At 42.5% G+C, this 18,508-nt stretch overlaps 1 protein-coding gene across 2 annotated transcripts in view; it reads right to left on the bottom strand.

The window, feature by feature from the left end:
* Positions 1–18,508, bottom strand: part of PID1 (phosphotyrosine interaction domain containing 1) — a 283,353-nt gene that overhangs the window by 165,910 nt on the left and 98,935 nt on the right. The window lies entirely within an intron of this gene.

Below are 18,508 nucleotides of genomic sequence, written 5' to 3'. Positions count from 1 at the left end.
CAAGCAAATGTCAACAATCAATGCAGCATACTTAAGAAAGCAAGCAAAGGACAGGAAGAAGAGAAGGAGGGAGAGGGCAATTATTTAGGAAAGTCTTTATTTAAAAAAGAAAAGAAAGTATACTAAAGTATACTACTTCTCTAGGGCTGCCATAACCAAGTACCAAAAACTATCATGACTTGAAACAACAGAAATGTACTGTCAAATAATTCTAGAGTCAAGAGCCCCAAATCAAGGCATCGCCAGAGCTGTATCTCCGGTGGCTGGGTGTGTCTGTCTCAGAGTCAAAATTTCCCTTTTTTGGAAGGACACCGTATCGGATTAGGTGCCATCCTAATGACCGCATTTTAACTGGATGACCTCTGTAAAGACCCTGTTTCTAAATATGGTCACATTCTGAGGCAATGGGGATTAAGACTTCTGTCTTTTCTGAGGGAATGAGGGACACAGTCCCACCCGTAACCAACAGAGAAGGTACTTAGCATTTGGACTCTCCATTATTCCAAGCTTCTCTGAACACAGATATTTCACTAGCTGCTGCCAGTCACTATTACAGTAAGTCCCCTCCATGTGAACCTTCAGATTGGGAATTTCAAAGATGCAAACATGGGTCTGAATGTCCAAGCACGTCAGTTAGTTCATGTATCTGGTGTACACTCACGTGCATGCATCCTCTACAAGTGGTTACTTGTGTGTACTTTAAAGTACAGTACAGACCGAGTACAGCATCTTTATTTCAAGCCCAGGCTGTCTGGAAGCCAGCATAAAAGCAGCAGTAAATAGCTGATTGTAAATAATAGTTGAGTACCTAGGCTAAGTTTGTTGGACTTACGAACAAATTGGAGCTCTCAGAACTTGCTTGTATGTAGTGGACTTACTGTACTTGCTTACATGGTACCAGAACCAAAGATAATGCTACATGCCTTAGGACAAGACAAAAGAAAATGGGCAAGACCTGCACTGGGCTTATCTGAGTCCAGTGGATCTGAATCTTGAGTCTAAGCTACATAGTCATGATAATGCCATTGGTTCGATAAGCAGCCCTAGCTACCACCAGAAGCAATTCTACCCTGTGGTCAGTCCGTTTTCTAAGAGTCCTTGAAAGCAAACCACACCTGACATTTGTCAGCTTTCATTAGCGCCTTGTGCCTTACCTGCTCTGACCTCCCTGGAACTGGAACACAATAAATAACACATCTTTTTAAACCTGTTGCTGGTTTATTCAGCCACTTATTCATTAATCCTATTTGCTGAATCAGAGACTCTGCTGGGTACACAGTGTTGAATTAGACAGGCATGTTTCTTGCCTTCCCTTCAACCAAGGAGACTGACATTGAGAAAGTAAGAGTTCCTCCATTCCAAACAAAATCATCTGTCACCTTTCTTTTTACTGTTTCAGTCACCAAGTGCTAAGACAGCCTACACCTTTAGCCCTTAGGTGCCCTGCCTTTAGCTCTCAGGCCTTCCCATGTCTGGGAGGCCCCATGATGTCCCCATAGGTACCTGCTTCTGTCTGCTGGTGGCTTTTCCCGAAGCCAAAGAAGCAAGAGGAGTGGGTGAGCATCTCTGAGATTCCGCAATCAATGAATGATGAAAGCTAGAGGATAAATACTCCAAATCCCCATCCTTAAAAGTGATTTAAACTCTGAGTTGCAGGTACTTTTTTGTTTCAGTTTCGTTTTAGGCTTGGTGTTTTTGTTTATTTTTTAAATAGTTTTGAGAATTTTCTTGCAGGATTAAGCTCACACGTGATAACTGGCTTTATGGCACAGTTCACTGCCTCCTCTTTCTCCCTGCCCTACCTCCCTGCTCCCCACCAATGTTTCCTGAACTTTCCAAAAGGTTATATGCCATTAAATCTCAGGGCCTGTTTCTGGAAAAATCCAAATTATTATAAAACCTAATTTCCCCTTAGTCCATTTTTATTAATTCACTAAATGCTGATTGTTGTTGTTTAGTCAGTCATGCCTAATTCTTCCGCGACTACCTAGACTATAGCCTGCCAGGCTCCTCTATCCATAAGATTTTCCAGGCAAGAATACTGGAGTGGGTTGCCATTTCCTTCTCCAGCGGGTCTTCCAAGGATCTCATAAGGACTGAATCCATGTCTCCTGCACTGGCAGGTGGATTCTTTACCATTATAGGCATTTTACTGATACATGATCATATGCATGGAAGAAGTTCATAGGTAAGGGAGAAAAAGCTTAAAAACAACCAGCTTAAATACATGCAAACACACAAATAAAATGTCTACAAGTATATAAAAAGGGAACAATTAAGTTTTTTTAGGATTGGGTTAGGATACACTCTATAAAAGAGAGGATAACAAATGTGGGCTGAAAGTAAAGCTGTGTTTCTCAAAGTTTTTCATAATCACCCACCTAGGGACTTGCCTGGCAGTCCAGTGCTTAAGACTTTATCTTCCAAAGCAAGAGGCGTGGGTTTGATCCCTGGTCTGGGAGCTTAGATCCCACATGCCTCACAGCCAAAAAACCAGAACATAAAACAGAAGCAATACTGTAACAAATTCAATAAAGACTATCAAAATGGTTCACTTTAAAAAAAAAAAAAAAAAACCTTAAAAAAATAGTTGCCCACCTAAGGAGCCCTTTTTAGACTTTGCTTTCTCTAACGGCTTCTCTCACTCCCATGAAATTTTGTAGCACAGGTATACGGTACATCTGTTTATGTCCTGTGGTACAGATATTCCCATTATAAATATCTAAGTTTTTTCCCCATTTCTAGAACCAATTTTTACCCTCATTGAAATGCATGAAATAAAAAAAGGGAGGACAATACAGGTAGGGAAACACCTTGAGAAGTGCCAAAAGATATGAACGTGCATAGCTTACAGAGCCAGAGCTAAGTAGTCTGTAGTAAATTAAAAATGGCTGTAGATTCTTTAACACCTCTCACCTCAAGAGGAAGGGTCTATGTCCTTCCAGTTCAACCTTTAAGAGACTGGCAGCTTCCAGCTGCTGCCTGTTCACCAGTAGGTCTTGGAACCCAGCCACCATGCTCTGAGAAAGCTCAAACAGCCTCAAGGAGAGACACGCATAGAGAGGAAACAGCATGACCTACCTCTGCTCCTAGCCGACAACCAGCACCAACTTGCCAGCCACGTGAATAAGCCATCTTGAAGTGAATCCTTTAGCCTAGGTGACCTGCCTCAGCTGACCCCACAAAGCTCTGCCTAAATCACAGATCTGTACGCAAAATAACTGGTTACTATTGCTTTACACAGCTAATTTTGGAAATAATATATTACATAGCAACACAGAACTGGCACTTCTCTGGGAGCTCAGTCAGTAGAGAATCCACCTGCAATACAGGAGACCAAGATTCAATCCCTGGGTTGGGAAGATGCCCTGGAGAAAGAAATGGCAACCCACTCTAATATTCTTGCCTGGAGAATCCAACGGACAGAGGAGCCTGGCGGGCTACAGTCCATAGGGTCGCAAGTGTTGGACACGACGGAGCACCTAAAGCACCACCACCACCACATAACTGGAACATTGTGCTTGTAAACACTACTCTAAGCTCCCAAATCTCACATCAAAGTCACTGCACAGGCACCCACCACAATCTTAAGCAGGCTTTTATTCATTGCTTTTGACTGGGCTGCACACTGAGAAAGTCAAGCAAACGCTGGGTAAACAAGTTGAGTAAATAAGCTTAAGTGACTGACTCATTAATATGGTTACAGGTCGTACTTTGCTTGTCAATATATGATTTTTTTTTTAAGTAAGGTTGTTCTTGTTTATGAGTCAATTAGCTTGTCAGTAGAAACCATCACAAGTCTCTGTGAACAACATCATAGTATTTCCAAAAATCAGGAAGACAATAAATACTTTCAAGTAATAAAGAAAATAAACCACCAGCTCTGAAAGAGTAGTTCAGGACAGAATCAAGTGAAACATATTTTCAATTGCACATGGCGGGCAAACTGTTCCCACCCTCATTCTGGAGGACAACAGAATGAGGGATGAAGGAAAGGAATAAATAAATGATCCTAACCCACTCTCACTCTCCTCGCACCCTAATCCCTCTCTGAGGGCTGCTGGTCCTAAATTATCTTTTGATTTAAAACAATTAAGACCATTTCTTATCATTGCCTCCTTTTACCACCTTCAATCAAATACTAAACACAGGACATTCAATATTATGATTCAGAGTTATTAGAAAAGGTATTTTCACAGGACCAACATGAATAATCATGGTATCACAGCTGCCTGATACAAATGACACACATTTCATCCATTTCCTTTCTCAAGAAACAGATCCAAGTGGGCTTTCTATAATGTTTTGCAGCCAAAAGGTGAGGTTGGGAAAGATTTTTCTCTCATAAAATCTCGTGCTGATGCCAACTGGACTTTTAGGGGGAGGGAGAAATTCGGTGTTTGCTTAAGATGGCTTTTACTACCCCATGCTCACTGCCTTCCATCAAGCCCCTCAAATATAACACAGCTCCCTGCACTTACTTCAAAAAACAGTATCCATCAAAGCTACAAATTCAAAGCAGGTACATATTTAGCATACAAGTTCAGAACTCATTTCCTGAGTTTCATTCAGCCTGCTCATAAAAATCTAGATTTTTGTACTTTAGGCTAAAGTTCTTACAACCTTTTTTAAGGACAATTTGAAAATTAAATTATAAACAAGAAGGATAAAGAAACTTGACTCCCATCAGTGAACTGGCTTGGTAAACACCCTTAGGTCCACAGCCAAGGGTATGATAATTGGTTCCATTTGGCTCAGAGCTCCCCTTAGCTCATAGTCACACGCTCAGTAGACTCTGACTGAGGGACATATGCTTTTTAGTTCCTGGATTCAGTACACATTTTCAATACACCTTGTGCTACATCTTATTTCTATTAGGTAACCAGGTCCCCAAATTCAAAAGCAAACTTTTTGGCAAGTTTCAAAAACTGTAGTTGACACTTATAACACTGATGATGCTGACACAAGATCTTCCAACATGTAGTCTACAGATGAGCCATGGGTGACTCCAATAATCCTTGAAGGATGTCTATATCTGTTGCTGTTGCTCACTCAGTCTTGTTCAATTTTTGCAACCCCATGAACTGCAGCATGCCAGGTTTTTCTGTCCTTAATTATCTCCCAGAGTTTGCTCAAATTCATTTCCATTGAGTCAGTGATGCCATCTAACTATCTCATCCTCTGTCACTCCCTTTTCCTTTTACCTTCAGTCTCTTCCAGCATCAGGGTCTTTTCCAGTGAGTCAGCTCTTCACATCAGGTGACCAAAGCATCTGGAGCTTCAGCTTCAGCATCAGTCCTTCCAATGAATATTCAGGGTTGATTTCCTTTAGGATCGACTGATTTGATCTCCTTGCAGTCCAAGGAACTCTCAAGAATTTTAATCAGCATTACAATTTGAAAGCATCAATTCTTCAGTGCACAGCCTTCTTCATGGTCCAATTATCACATCCATACACGATTACTAGAAATACATAGCTTTGACTAGATGGACCTTTGTTGGCAAGGTGATGTCTATATGCAATATTTCACCAACTAATGTTTTACTCAACCCTACTGTGAAAAGATGCTTTTGAACTGTGGTGTTGGAGGAGACTCTTGAGAGTCCCTTGGACTGCAAGGAGATCCAACCAGTCCATTCTGAAGGAGATCAGCCCTGGGATTTCTTTGGAAGGAATGATGCTAAAGCTGAAACTCCAGTACTTTGGCCACCTCATGCGAAGAGTTGACTCATTGGAAAAGACTCTGATGCTGGGAGGGATTGGGGGCAGGAGAAGAAGGGGACGACAGAGGACGAGATGGTTGAATGGCATCACTGACTCGATGGACGTGAGTCTGAGTGAACTCTAGGAGTTGGTGATGGACAGGGAGGCCTGGCGTGCTGCGATTCATGGGGTCGCGAAGAGTCGGACACGACTGAGCGACTGAACTGAACTGAACTGAACTGTGAAAAGGGGGCTTCCCAGGTGGTACAGTGGTAAAAGAATCCATCTGCCAATGCAGGAGACACAAGAAATATGGGTTCAATCCCTTGATTGGGAAGATCTGCTGGAGAAGGAACTGGCAAGCCACTCCAGTATTCTTACCTGGGAAATCCCACGGACAGAGGAGCCTGGTGGGCTACAGTCCATGGAGTCACAGTGGACTGGAGACAACGGATCACACACAACCATGAAAAAGAGAAAAGAACTGTAGAAGCCTTACATACCTAAATATTTCTCTGGTAAAACAGGTATTTTCATATGCTTTCTTCCTAATCATGCAATTAGCAAAAGGAAGTAAAATAACTTAATGTGAGCTAGGAAGAATGTGCCAGTAGGTCAAGAATGCATTGAAGAAGCTCCATTTCTGCGCCAGTGAGGTTCACTTGTATTTGAATGCTGGTCCCACCTCTTCCTAGATATATGAACCTGAGAGTTCACATAACCTTCCAAGATGCAGGCTGCTCATCTGCAGATGGGGACATGCATAATGCCAATGCTTCATAGGGCACAGGTCCTGACTCAGGGCAAGAGCTGAGAAGTTAGCCATAACTGCAATACAAATCAATACATAATTATTGACATTTATTACCAGAATTATCTTCTTTCCTTCCTTTGATTTTGGTTTGGTTTTGGGTTTTCTCATTCTATTAATTCTTCATGACATCACTTTCCTCTCTAGTTCACTGATTTCAACATCTCTTCTTTTCATCTGTCTGAAAAACCAAGTGACCTATTTCCATAAGGGACCTATTTACTGATGGGTGAATTCTGCAGATTGCTAATGTTGACCTCTGATAAACACAAGATTAGTATGAAAAGATGTTGATCAGACAAGCCAGGGAAAATGAACCCAACTAAAGCCCTGACATCTTAGATCATCATTATCATCTTGTCTGACATTCACTGAACTGTGTTTCAGGTGCTATTTGAGGTGTAACGACTCAGAAAATGCTTCTATCCACTTTTCAGAATTCACAACTAAGGAAAGAAGAGGTTCAGTAATTTATCCTACATGTAGCCAAAGTCAAAACACCCAAAACTGGGCTACTTGTCTTCTCCAGGGCTCCTCCAGGAAACTTCTCTTCTCTTCAGGGTACCCATCTCAGCCCCACCACCAACAAAGAGGTCAAAGTCAGAGACCAGGACTGCATTCTTACTTCTCTCTCTTTTTCAAACTGCATATCCACTGAATCAGACTCTCCAACCAGTTCTTTGTATCAAATCTGTCCACTAGTATGCTTTTATATTATCAGAAGCCAAGTCAGAAAGGCAGAACCTCTCCTACTTAAGGTGATCGTCAATTTACGGGTGTGATTTCCCCCTCTCAGATTCTCTATCCTTGGGCTTCCCTGGTGGCTCAGATGATAAAAAATCTGCCTCCAATGCAGAAGATCCAGGTTTGATCCCCAGGCTAGGAAGATCCTTTGGAGAAGGGAATGGCAACCCACACCAATAATCTTGCCTGCAGAATTCCATGGACAGAGGAGCCTGACAGGCTACAGTCCATGGAGTCACAAAGAGTTGGACACAATTGAATGACTAACACTTTTTTTTCCTTTGCTCTAACCTCAGCAGAATGACTACAATATCACAGTGCGGAAGGCCAGGCATGTGGCTGCTCACAACAGGGCCATCTTCTGTGTCCTGCTCCTTCCAGCAGTCATTAATTCTTATCCAGCCTAAACTAGGAGCTATAATCTCAAACAGCATGTTGATTAACAGTAGTATATCTCACACGCTAGTAAAGTAATGCTCAAAACTTTCCGAGCCAGGCTTCAGCAATATGTGAACCGTGAACTTCCAGATGTTCAAGCTGGTTTGAGAAAAGGCAGAGGAAACAGAGATCAAATTGCCAACATCCACTGGATCATCAAAAAAGCAAGGGAGTTTCAGAAAAACATCTATTTCTGCTTTATTGACTATGCCAAAGCCTTTGACTGTGTAGATCACAATAAACTGTGGGAAATTCTGAAAGAGATGGGAATACCAGACCATTTGACCTGTCTCTTGAGAAACCTGTATGCAGGTCAGGAAGCAACAGTTAGAACTGGACATGGAACAACAGACTGGTTCCAAATAGGAAAAGGAGTACATCAAGGCTGTATATTGTCACCCTGCTTATTTAACTTATTTGCAGGGTACATCATGAGAAACACTGGACTGGAAGAAACACAAGCTGGAATCAAGATTGCCAGGAGAAATATCAATAACCTCAGATATGCAGATGACACCACCCTTATGGCAGAAAGTGAGGAGGAACTAAAAAGCCTCTTGATGAAAGTGAAAGAGGAGAGTGAAAAAGTTGGTTTAAAGCTCAACATTCAGAAAACTAAGATCATGGCATCCGGTCCCTGGCACTTCATGGGAAATAGATGGGGCAACTTGAAATCAATCTTTACCATTTTGGTTTCAAATAGAGCCAAACTATGTGGTCAAAATTATTTGTTGTTTAGTTGCTCAGTCGTGTGCAACTCTTTGTGACCCCATGGGAACTGTAGCCCTCCAGGTTCCTTTATTTTTCTGGGCTCCAAAATCACTGCAGATGGTGACTGCAGCCATGAAATTAAAAGACACTTACTCCTTGGAAGAAAAGTTATGACCAACCTAGATAGCATATTTAAAAGCAGAGACATTACTTTGCCAACAAAGGTCTGTCTAGTCAAGGCTATGGTTTTTCCTGTGGTCTTGTATGGATGTGAGAGTTGGACTGTGAAGAAAGCTGAGCACTGAAGAATTGATGCTTTTGAACTGTGGTGTTTGAGAAGACTCTTGAGAGTCCCTTGTACTGAAAGAAGAGCCAACCAGTCCATTCTAAAGGAGATCAGTCCTGGGTGTGCATTGGAAGGACTGATGTTGAAGCTGAAACTCCAATACTTTGGCCACCTGCTGTGAAGAGCTGACTCATTTGAAAAGACCCTGATGCTGGGAGGGATTGGGGGCAGGAGGAGAAGGGGACGACAGAGGATAAGATGGCTGGATGGCATCACTGACTCAATGGACATGGGTTTGGGTGAACTCCAGGAGTTGGTGATGGGCAGGGAGGCCTGGCGTACTATGATTTATGGGGTTGCAGAGAGTCGGACACGACTGAGGGACTGAACTGAACCAAACTGATAAAGGTTTTAGCATATTTGCTTCATTTCATTTTTTAAGGAAAAAATTCTTGTGTTGATAATTCTTTTGTTGATTATTCTGTTTTCTCATCTTTAATTTCTCTTGTCTACCCATCTTTCTCAGCTACTCAAATTCTCCTTGAAATCATGCCTTCATCTCCATGGTTCATCTTTTGTAATTAACCAGGATGAAAATATCCCATTCATTTTGTGTATATGCTTCTTAATTATACTCAAGTAAATGTGCTTTATTACTTACAAAGTCATTTTGAATAGCTCAAATTGAAATCAATCTTTACCATTTTGGTTTCAAATAGAGCCAAACTATGTGGTCAAGATTATTTGTTGTTGTTTAGTTGCTCAGTCGTGTGCAACTCTTTGTGACCCCATGGGAACTGTAGCCCTCTAGGTTCCTCTGTCTATGGGATTTCCCAGGCAAGAATAAAATGGAGAAGGAAATGGCAACCCACTCCAGTATTCTTGCCTGTAGAATCCTATGGAAAGAGGAGCCTGGCGGGTTACAGTCCATGGGGCTGGAAGAGTCGAACGCAACTCAACGACTAAACCACCACCAGGCAAGAATACTAGAGTGGGTTGCCATTTTTCTTCTCCAGGGGATCTTCCTGACCCAGAGATCAAACCTACATCTCCTGCCTGGCAGGCAGATTCTTTACCATATGACCCATCAGGGAAGCCCTGGTCAAGGCTATACGTGCTTTAAAAATTCAGAAGAGGAAAGAATGTCTTATGGTCTGGCAGCATCAGAGAAGGATGTGAAAGGGACGTGGAACCATCCATGTGTACTGGGCATGAGTCACTAGGGAGAGGAACGGCAGGACATGTGCACTGAGCACCCTAAGAGCCACGTCAATGCAGGGTGAGGCTCAATTACACTTTATACAGGCCAAGGCCCCAACTCCAAGCCAGACCCTCTCTGTAAAAGTCAGATGCAAAAGCTCTGCCCAAGGAAATCGCATGTCATCTCTTTAACCACTGGCTCATTCACACACTCACCCCTCTGGTTTGTACATGTTTGGAAAGAAAGAGTGAACATTCACTTCCCATTTAGTCCCAAGACCTTCAGTAACTCTTGCCCTGAGCTCAGTTCTGCCTGTCCTTAGCCTAAGGCTCTGAGTTCCCACACTGTTCACACGGGAAAGAAGCACCAGGCTCAAGCTTCCCACAACCCAAAGCAAAGCAGGGAGTGGAGTGGGAAACTGACCAAAGAATGGGTGGTCCTCAAAGACACAACCTGCAAAGTGGGGCCCCTCAGAGCTCCGATCAGCCCAACGGGGCCTTGAGCAACTGAACTCATTCACTTCCATCTCTTCTAAGACGTAAGTGGAAGTCCGGGCTCCTCACCCTGCTGATCTTACAGCTCATGTGGAAAAAGCTTCTCACTAAGTTTAAAGTCAATAAATAGAGTGATGAAGAGGAAACACCAAAGGTAAGTTGGGAGAGACACATATTATGTGGAATCTAAAAAAGTGGTACAGATGAACCTATTTGTAGGACAGGAATAGAGAAGCAAGTGTAGAGAAGGGATGTGTGGACACAGGGTTGAAGGGGGCAGAATGAATTGGAAGATTAGTACTGACATACATACACTGCCGTGTGTAAACCAGATAGCTAGTGGGAACCTGCTGTAAAGCACAGGAAGCTCGGCTCAGTGCTGTGCGATGACCTAGAGGGGTGGCAGTGGGGTAGGGGCGGGAAGGAGGTCCAGGAGGGAGGAGATATATGTATAAATATGGCTGATTCACTTCACTGAACAGCAGAAACTAACACAACATGGTAAAACAATTATACTCCAATTAAAAAAGCAGATGAAAGTCAAAGACCCTCTTAAATTTCTACACCATTTACATGCAGATGATAGCATCCCTTTAAAAATAAACCAATCCCTTCTCATTACTAATCTATTAAAATGATATTTTCTCTTTAATGCAACATTATTATAAAACTCAATCATGCAAGATTCTCTGCTTTTTTAACTCTCCTAAAAGCAAAGGTCACTAGCTACAGAGTAAATGCCAGATTTTATCTGGCTGTATGAGAACACCGTCTGGTGAGCTGATTTCAGCAAAGGCAGCTGTGCAGAGGTCATTTGTTTGTCCTGGACTTAGCCCTAGTATGGAGCAGCACAAAAGCTACAAAACAGGCTAACTCCTGCTTGACCACAAGGACCTTTGCTCAGAAAGAGCCCACGCTGTCTAGACTCACCTTGTCCCTTTTCTCCTCAAGACAGCCTCTCACAGAACCTGCCCTGCCCATCTCCCCGCCTAGCATAAGCTCAAATCTGCACCAGGTCAAACACAAGAGCCAGGTCAAAGAGTCTGGCTAAACCTCCTGTAGTTCTAATAAATGACATTAATTACATCCACATGCACTTAGTATACACGTTCCAAATCTGAACTCTCCTTCCTCATTGAAATCTCTGCTTTATCAACTTCTACAGAAAGGTCAAATGATCTAATTTTTTTTTTCTGGAGTACCACAAAATTATGATTGACATTTATAAGGATACACCTTAGGCAATGCATCAAATGAAGCAGAGATGCCAGTTGACTCATCTAAGATTAAACTATGTTCAGTATGATTTTGGGTATTGTAAACCTTGTGGTTTATTGGAAATGAGTAATACTTCCAAGTGGTGCTAGTGCTAAAGAACCCGCCTGCCAGTGTAGGAGACGTGAGATACTTGGGTTCAATCCCTGGGTGGGGAAGATCCCCTGGAGGAAGAAATGGCAACCCACTCTAGTATTCTTGCCTGGAGAATCCCATGGACAGAGGAGCTTGGTGGGCTATGACCCATAGGGTCGCAAAGAGTCAGACACAACTGAAGCGACTCCGCATAGCACAGTCTTTCCAACCTGCATAATCTGTGTGCATAGAAAAGACATTAGGACATTAGATGACTAATCACTGTTGAGTTACCACGTGCTAATATTATGTTTGCAGTGTGACAGAAGAAAGCTTTAGTAGAAAAAAAAAAAAAGTCAACATAAGACTTTGGCATGGTGGTTCTCAGAGTACAGGTTCCAGACCAAGCATCTGCATCATTTGGGAACTCACTGGAACCGCAGATTCTCGTGCCCCAACTCCGGGGCTGAGGCCAGGTAACCCACCTTCTAGCAACTTCTCCAGGTGATTCTGACATGCACTAATGTCGGAGAATCCCAAGACTCAAGGGAAGCTGCAGTAAAGAAGCATCCTCTGATCAGGGCCTTGAAGGTCAAGTGAGCAAATAAGAGATCAACAGACCCAAGGAAGGAAGAGAAAGAACCCAGAGGCAGGAAGGAAATCTTGTATATTTAGAAACTAGCGGATGGTCTTGTTTGGCTGGAATATGTGGTACAAAAAGGTGAACAGAAGACGATGCTGCAAAAAGCAGATATGTGGCAGGTGAAGAAAGACCACCTACTGGATTCTGCCGTCCATGAGGAGTTGATGAGAGCCTGATGGGAGGGTCTAACAAGACCAAATATCCCATCAGGAAATACCTTTGGGAGTCATATTTGCTATCACATTATAAAATAATAAAAGATGACAGTGAAGTCAAGAACTTAGACTGATGCCTTATCTCCAAATATTCCTCTGAGGAAAACATCTCTACGGATAATCAAAGGATTCCAACTCATAAATTACAATATCCTTAGCATCTTAATTTTACATTTAGAATTCCTGAACCATTGAACTGCAATAGATCAGCTCAGAAATGACACTCTGCTTCATTTCTCTTTGCAGACTTCACCAGAGATTTTCTTCCCTAACTGATGAAGGCAAGAAACAGAGCAAGTGTCAGCTGTATGAACAGATTACTTATTGTAATGAAAATGAATAACCCTCCAAATGTGCCCAGGGCAAGGAGACTGAACACCACAGTTAAAAGTTGTACAAGAGGTTCCCTAGGACAAGGGATAGGTGATTTTAGGAAATGTATTTAAAATCTTAGGTTCTTAAAGGCCACCAGCCCACAGTTCCATTTTGAGCATCCAAGTCTCTCACCATGATCTCTTATTAGTATCTGTGACTCTCAGCATCTTCAACTAGACAGGAAGTTCAACCCACTCATCTGTCACCTGTTCCCCTGATCCACTTTCTCAGGTCTTCTCAGTCCTCCTTACAGCTTAATATTCAAGGTCATTCATCATAATAATTCCCTCCTATACACCTTTAATGATCACTTTATCAAATTCCCTTGGAAAACCAACTCTGGTAAAACACCAACTTTCTTTTCAAGTCAAGGTTGCACACACAGAGACGCACATGGCTGGGAAAACCTACATATCCATGCTGGCTGGTCTCGCACGGAGCTCATGACTATGAACCACAAGCAGATGCTCTGAACTGCTCAGCCCTCTCTGCGATTCATTAATCATTGACTTTCCCACTCACTCTCTGTTTTTAAAAGTATTTCCCATGCAGTATTTATTCTTTTCTTATTTTTTTATTTAAAAAATATTTTGGCTGTACCATGCGACCTGCAGGACCTTAGTTCCCCAACCAGGGATCAAACCCATGCCTCTTGCACTGTAAGTGCAGAGCCTTAACCACTGCACTACCAGGCGAGTCCATATTTACCCACTCTCTCATCCGACTATTTTAACCTCCCCTTTTGCCTGTCCTCACCCTCAGGTGAGTGTCTTGCCTCCTACTATGAGCTGAATTGTGCCCTCCAAAAGCTACTCTTGAAGTTCTAACCTCTGGAACTTGTGGATGTGACCTCATTTGAAAACAGAGTTTTTGCAAATATAATCAAATTCAAATGAGGTTATTCTGGAAGCCTGGAATGCTGCAGTCTATGGGGTCACAAAGTGTGGGACGTGACTGAGTGACTGAACAACAATAATTATGGATTACTGCTGGATTAGGTGATGTCTGAACCAATGACTGGTGTTCTAAGAGGGAATTCAAACAGAGACACACATGAGACTATGCCGTGTGATAATGAAGGCAGAGTTTGGAGTGCTATGTACAAGCCGAGGCACGCCAAGGATTGCCAGCAACCCCTGAAGCCAGGAAACAAAGAGGTCTGGAGCAGATACCCCCTCAGAACCACTGGAAGGAATCTGACCCTGCTAACACCCAGATTTCAGACTTCTAGCTTCCAGAACTGTGAGAGAATGAATTGCTACTGTTTTAAACCTCTGTGGTGGTTAATCTTATGTATCAACGTGACTGGGCCATGAAGTGACCAAGTATTTGGTCCAACAAGATTCTTGACATTTCCGTGGAGAGAGGAACATTGAAATCAGTGGACTGAGTAGAACACATCGCTTCCCTAACGTGGATGGGCAGCACCCGATCAGGTGAAGGCCTGATTAGAACAAAAAGGCTAACCCTCCCTGGAGTAAGAGGGAATTCCTCCTGCCTGACAATCTTGAGCTAAGACATCCAACTTTACCTGTGTTTGAGCAACAAACTAAAACACCAGCTCTTCTTGGGTCTCCAGCCTTTCAGCTTTCAGACTTGAACTTGCAATTGGCCTTCCCGGTTCTCAGACTGGACTCAGCACTCAGGCTGGAGCTACAACATGGACTCTTCTGGGTCTCCAGCAGGCTGCCCAAAGGTCTTGGAGCTTTTCAGCCTCCACAACTGTGTGAATCAATTCCTTAGAGTAACTCTCTTTCTCTGTATACATGGCTTAGCTCTGGTTACCTAGGGAACTAGTTTCTAACTTCACTTGGTTCCTGGTACCTTGTTACAGTAGCCATACGAAGCTAACACACTTCCTCTATCTCTAGAAAGCTGATGCAGAGAGAAGGAAGCATCTCTAAGCATCTGTCCTGTGAGACCCTGCCTTGCCTCCAGTTGCCATAGATACCCACCTACTCTTAGGTGTTGCTCGCTAATCAGTCCACTTGCTCACTGATCCTATCCTCTCCTATCCACTCAGACACATTAGACTCTTTCTTTCCTTACATCACTTATGTTCTTCTTTCTACAGGATCATTTCCATAAGCAGAAAAAAATACTGTAGATTTCTCCAGCTTAAAAAAAAAAAATCCTCTTTGAACCTACCTCTCCTGGCCCTACTCCCAATGGCTACTTTCCCATTTCTCTCATCCAATCTGAAAAAAAAGTGAGCTTTCTAAGTTTGTTTACCCTCTTTACCAGTTCCCCTCCTTCCACACTCTCTTAAATCCACTCTAATCAGACTTCTGCTGCATCCTTCCTGTGAACTGGCTCAACAAATATTTGCTGAACAGGCTGGTACTGCTCCATCCATGGGAATATTCTTACCCTTCACATTCCTATTCCTATGATTCCTAAAACCATACCTACCTCATACACAGTACATACATCATAAAACATACAGGATCATAACCCACAATCAGTGTGCTGGAGATAAGTCAATCATTCTCTCCAGATTTCTCCATCTTTAGAAGAGAAATGCTAAGAGTTGACTCTGAACTCTTCCTGATTTGACTTTCTATGACCACCTTCCATTCATTCCCTGGTGGTCAGCTATGGTCTACCTGTGCCTGACTCACGGGGAAAACAGACCCATGATTAGAGACTTCAGGGTGCATATACTTCTTCCCTGAAAGAAAGAGGAGGGAGTAGTAGAGATGCAGATGGATGAGAGGAGAAGGAATAAAGAAAGGAAGAAGAGGAGGGCAGCACCATTCAGAAGACTCTTCTATTAAAGAGATATTCATTTTTATATCCTAGAGCAGAATCCCTTGGACTGCAAGGAGATTAAATCCATCAATCCTATCAATCAGGAAATTTCCCATCAATCAGGAAATCAACACTGAATGTTCATTGGAAGGATTGATGCTGAAGTTCCAATAATTTGGCCACCTTATATGAAGAGTCAACTCATTGGAAAAGATCCTGATGCTGGGAAAGATTGAAGGCATGAGGAGAAGGGGACAACAGAGGATGAGATGGTTGGATGGCATCACCGACTTGATGGACATGAATTTGAGCAATCTCTGGGAGACAGTGAAGGACCAAGAAGCCTGACATGCTGCAGTTTATGGGGTTGCAAAGAATCAGACACAACTGAGTGACTGAACAACAATCAATCCTAGAATAAGAGATGATCATATAAAATAACTGCTCCTCAAACCTTTTGGTCTTTAGTAAGCATTCCTTTGTTCGTAGTGATGCTTTCTAAGGCCCACTTGACTTCACATTCCAAGATGTCTGGCTCTAGATTAGTGATCACATCATCATGATTATCTGGGTCGTGAAGATCGTTTTTGTACAGGTCTTCCATGTATTCTTGCCACCTCTTCTTAATATCTTCTGCTTCTGTTAGGTCCAGACCATTTCTGTCCTTTATCGAGCCCATCTTTGCATGAAATATTCCCTTGGTATCTCTAATTTTCTTGAAGAGATCTCTAGTCTTTCCCATTCTGTTGTTTTCCTCTATTTCTTTGCATTGATCACTGAGGAAGGCTTTCTTTTCTCTTCTTGCTATTCTGGAACTCTGCATTCAGATGCTTATATCTTTCCTTTTCTCCTTGCCTTTTGCCTCTCTTTTTTTCACAGCTATTTGTAAGGCCTCCCCAGACAGCCATTTTGCTTTTTTGCATTTCTTTTCCATGGGGATGGTCTTGATCCCTGTCTCCTGTACAATGTCACGAAACTCATTCCATAGTTCATCAGGCACTCTATCTATCAGATCTAGTACCTTAAATCTATTTCTCATTTCCACTGTATAATCATAAAGGATTTGATTTAGGTCATACCTGAATGGTCTAGCAGTTTTCTCTATGTTCTTCAACTTGAGTCTGAATTTGGTAATAAGGAGTTCATGATCTGAGTCACAGTCAGCTCCTGGTCTTGTTTTTGTTGACTGTATAGAGCTTCTCCATCTTTGGCTGCAAAGAATATAATCAATCTGATTTCGGTGTTGAACATCTGGTGATGTCCATGTGTAGAGTCTTCTCTTGTGTTGTTGGAAGAGGGTGTTTGCTATGACCAGTGCGTTCTCTTGGCAAAACTCTATTAGTCTTTGCCCTGCTTTCATTCTGCATTCCAAGGCCAAATTTGCCTGTTACTCCAGGTGTTTCTTGACTTCCTACTTTTGCATTCCAGTCCCCTATAATGAAAAGGACATCTTTTGGGCGTGTTAGTTCTAAAAGGTCTTGTAGGTCTTCATAAAACCGTTCAACTTCAGTTTCTTCAGCGTTACTGGTTGGGGCATAGACTTGGATAACTGTGATATTGAATGGTTTGCCTTGGAGATGAACAGGGATCATTCTGTCGTTTTTGAGATTGCATCCAAGTACTGCATTTCAGACTCTTTTGTTGACCATGATGGCTACTCCATTTCTTCTGAGGGATTCCTGCCCACAGTAGTAGATATAATGGTCATCTGAGTTAAATTCACCCATTCCAGTCCATTTTAGTTCACCGATTCCTAGAATGTCAACGTTTACCCTTGCCATCTCTTGTTTGACCACTTCCAATTTGCCTTGATTCATGGACCTTAGAAAGCATCACTAAGAACAAAGCTAGTGGAGGCAATGGAATTCCAGTTGAGCTGTTTCAAATCCTGAAAGATGATGCTGTGAAAGTGCTGCACTCAATATGCCAGCAAATGTGGAAAACTCAGCAGTGGCCATAGGACTGGAAAAGGTCCGTTTTCATTCCAGTTCCAAAGAAAGGAAATGCAAAAGAATGCTCAAACTACCACAGAATTGCACTCATCTCACACACTAGTAAAGTAATGTTCAGAATTCTCCAAGCCAGGCTTCAGCAATACGTGAACCGTGAACGCCCTGATGTTCAAGCTGGTTGTAGAAAAGGCAGAGGACCCAGAAATCAAATTGCCAACATCCACTGGATCATGGAAAAAGCAAGAGAGTTCCAGAAAAACATCTATTTCTGCTTTATTGACTATGCCAAGGCCTTTGACTGTGTGGATCACAATAAACTGTGGAAAATTCTGAAAGAGATGGGAATACCAGACCACCTAACCTGCCTCTTGAGAAATCTGTATGCAGGTCAAGAAGCAACAGTTGGAACTGGACATGGAACAACAGACTGGTTCCAAATAGGAAAAGGAGTACGTCAAGGCTGTATATTGTCATCCTGCTTATTTAACTTATATGCAGAGTACATCATGAGAAACGCTGGACTGGAAGAAACACAAGCTGGAATCAAGATTGCCGGGAGAAATATCAATAACCTCAGATATGCAGATGACAGCATCCTTATGGCAGAAAGTGAAGAGGAGCGAAAAAGCCTCTTGATGAAAGTGAAAGAGGAGAGTGAAAAAGTTGGCTTAAAGCTCAACATTCAGAAAACGAAGATCATGGCATCCAGTCCCATCACTTCATGGGAAATAGATGCGGCAACAGTGGAAACAGTGTCAGACTATTTTTCTGGGCTCCAAAATCACTGCAGATGGTGACTGCAGCCATGAAATTAAAAGACGCTTACTCCTTGG

Source organism: Oryx dammah, unplaced genomic scaffold (assembly GCF_014754425.2).
Source record: "Oryx dammah isolate SB20612 unplaced genomic scaffold, SCBI_Odam_1.1 HiC_scaffold_27, whole genome shotgun sequence".
Lineage (NCBI taxonomy): Eukaryota > Metazoa > Chordata > Mammalia > Artiodactyla > Bovidae > Oryx > Oryx dammah.
Note: the sequence above shows the minus strand (reverse complement) of the source record. Positions and strands in the feature narration are given on the sequence as shown.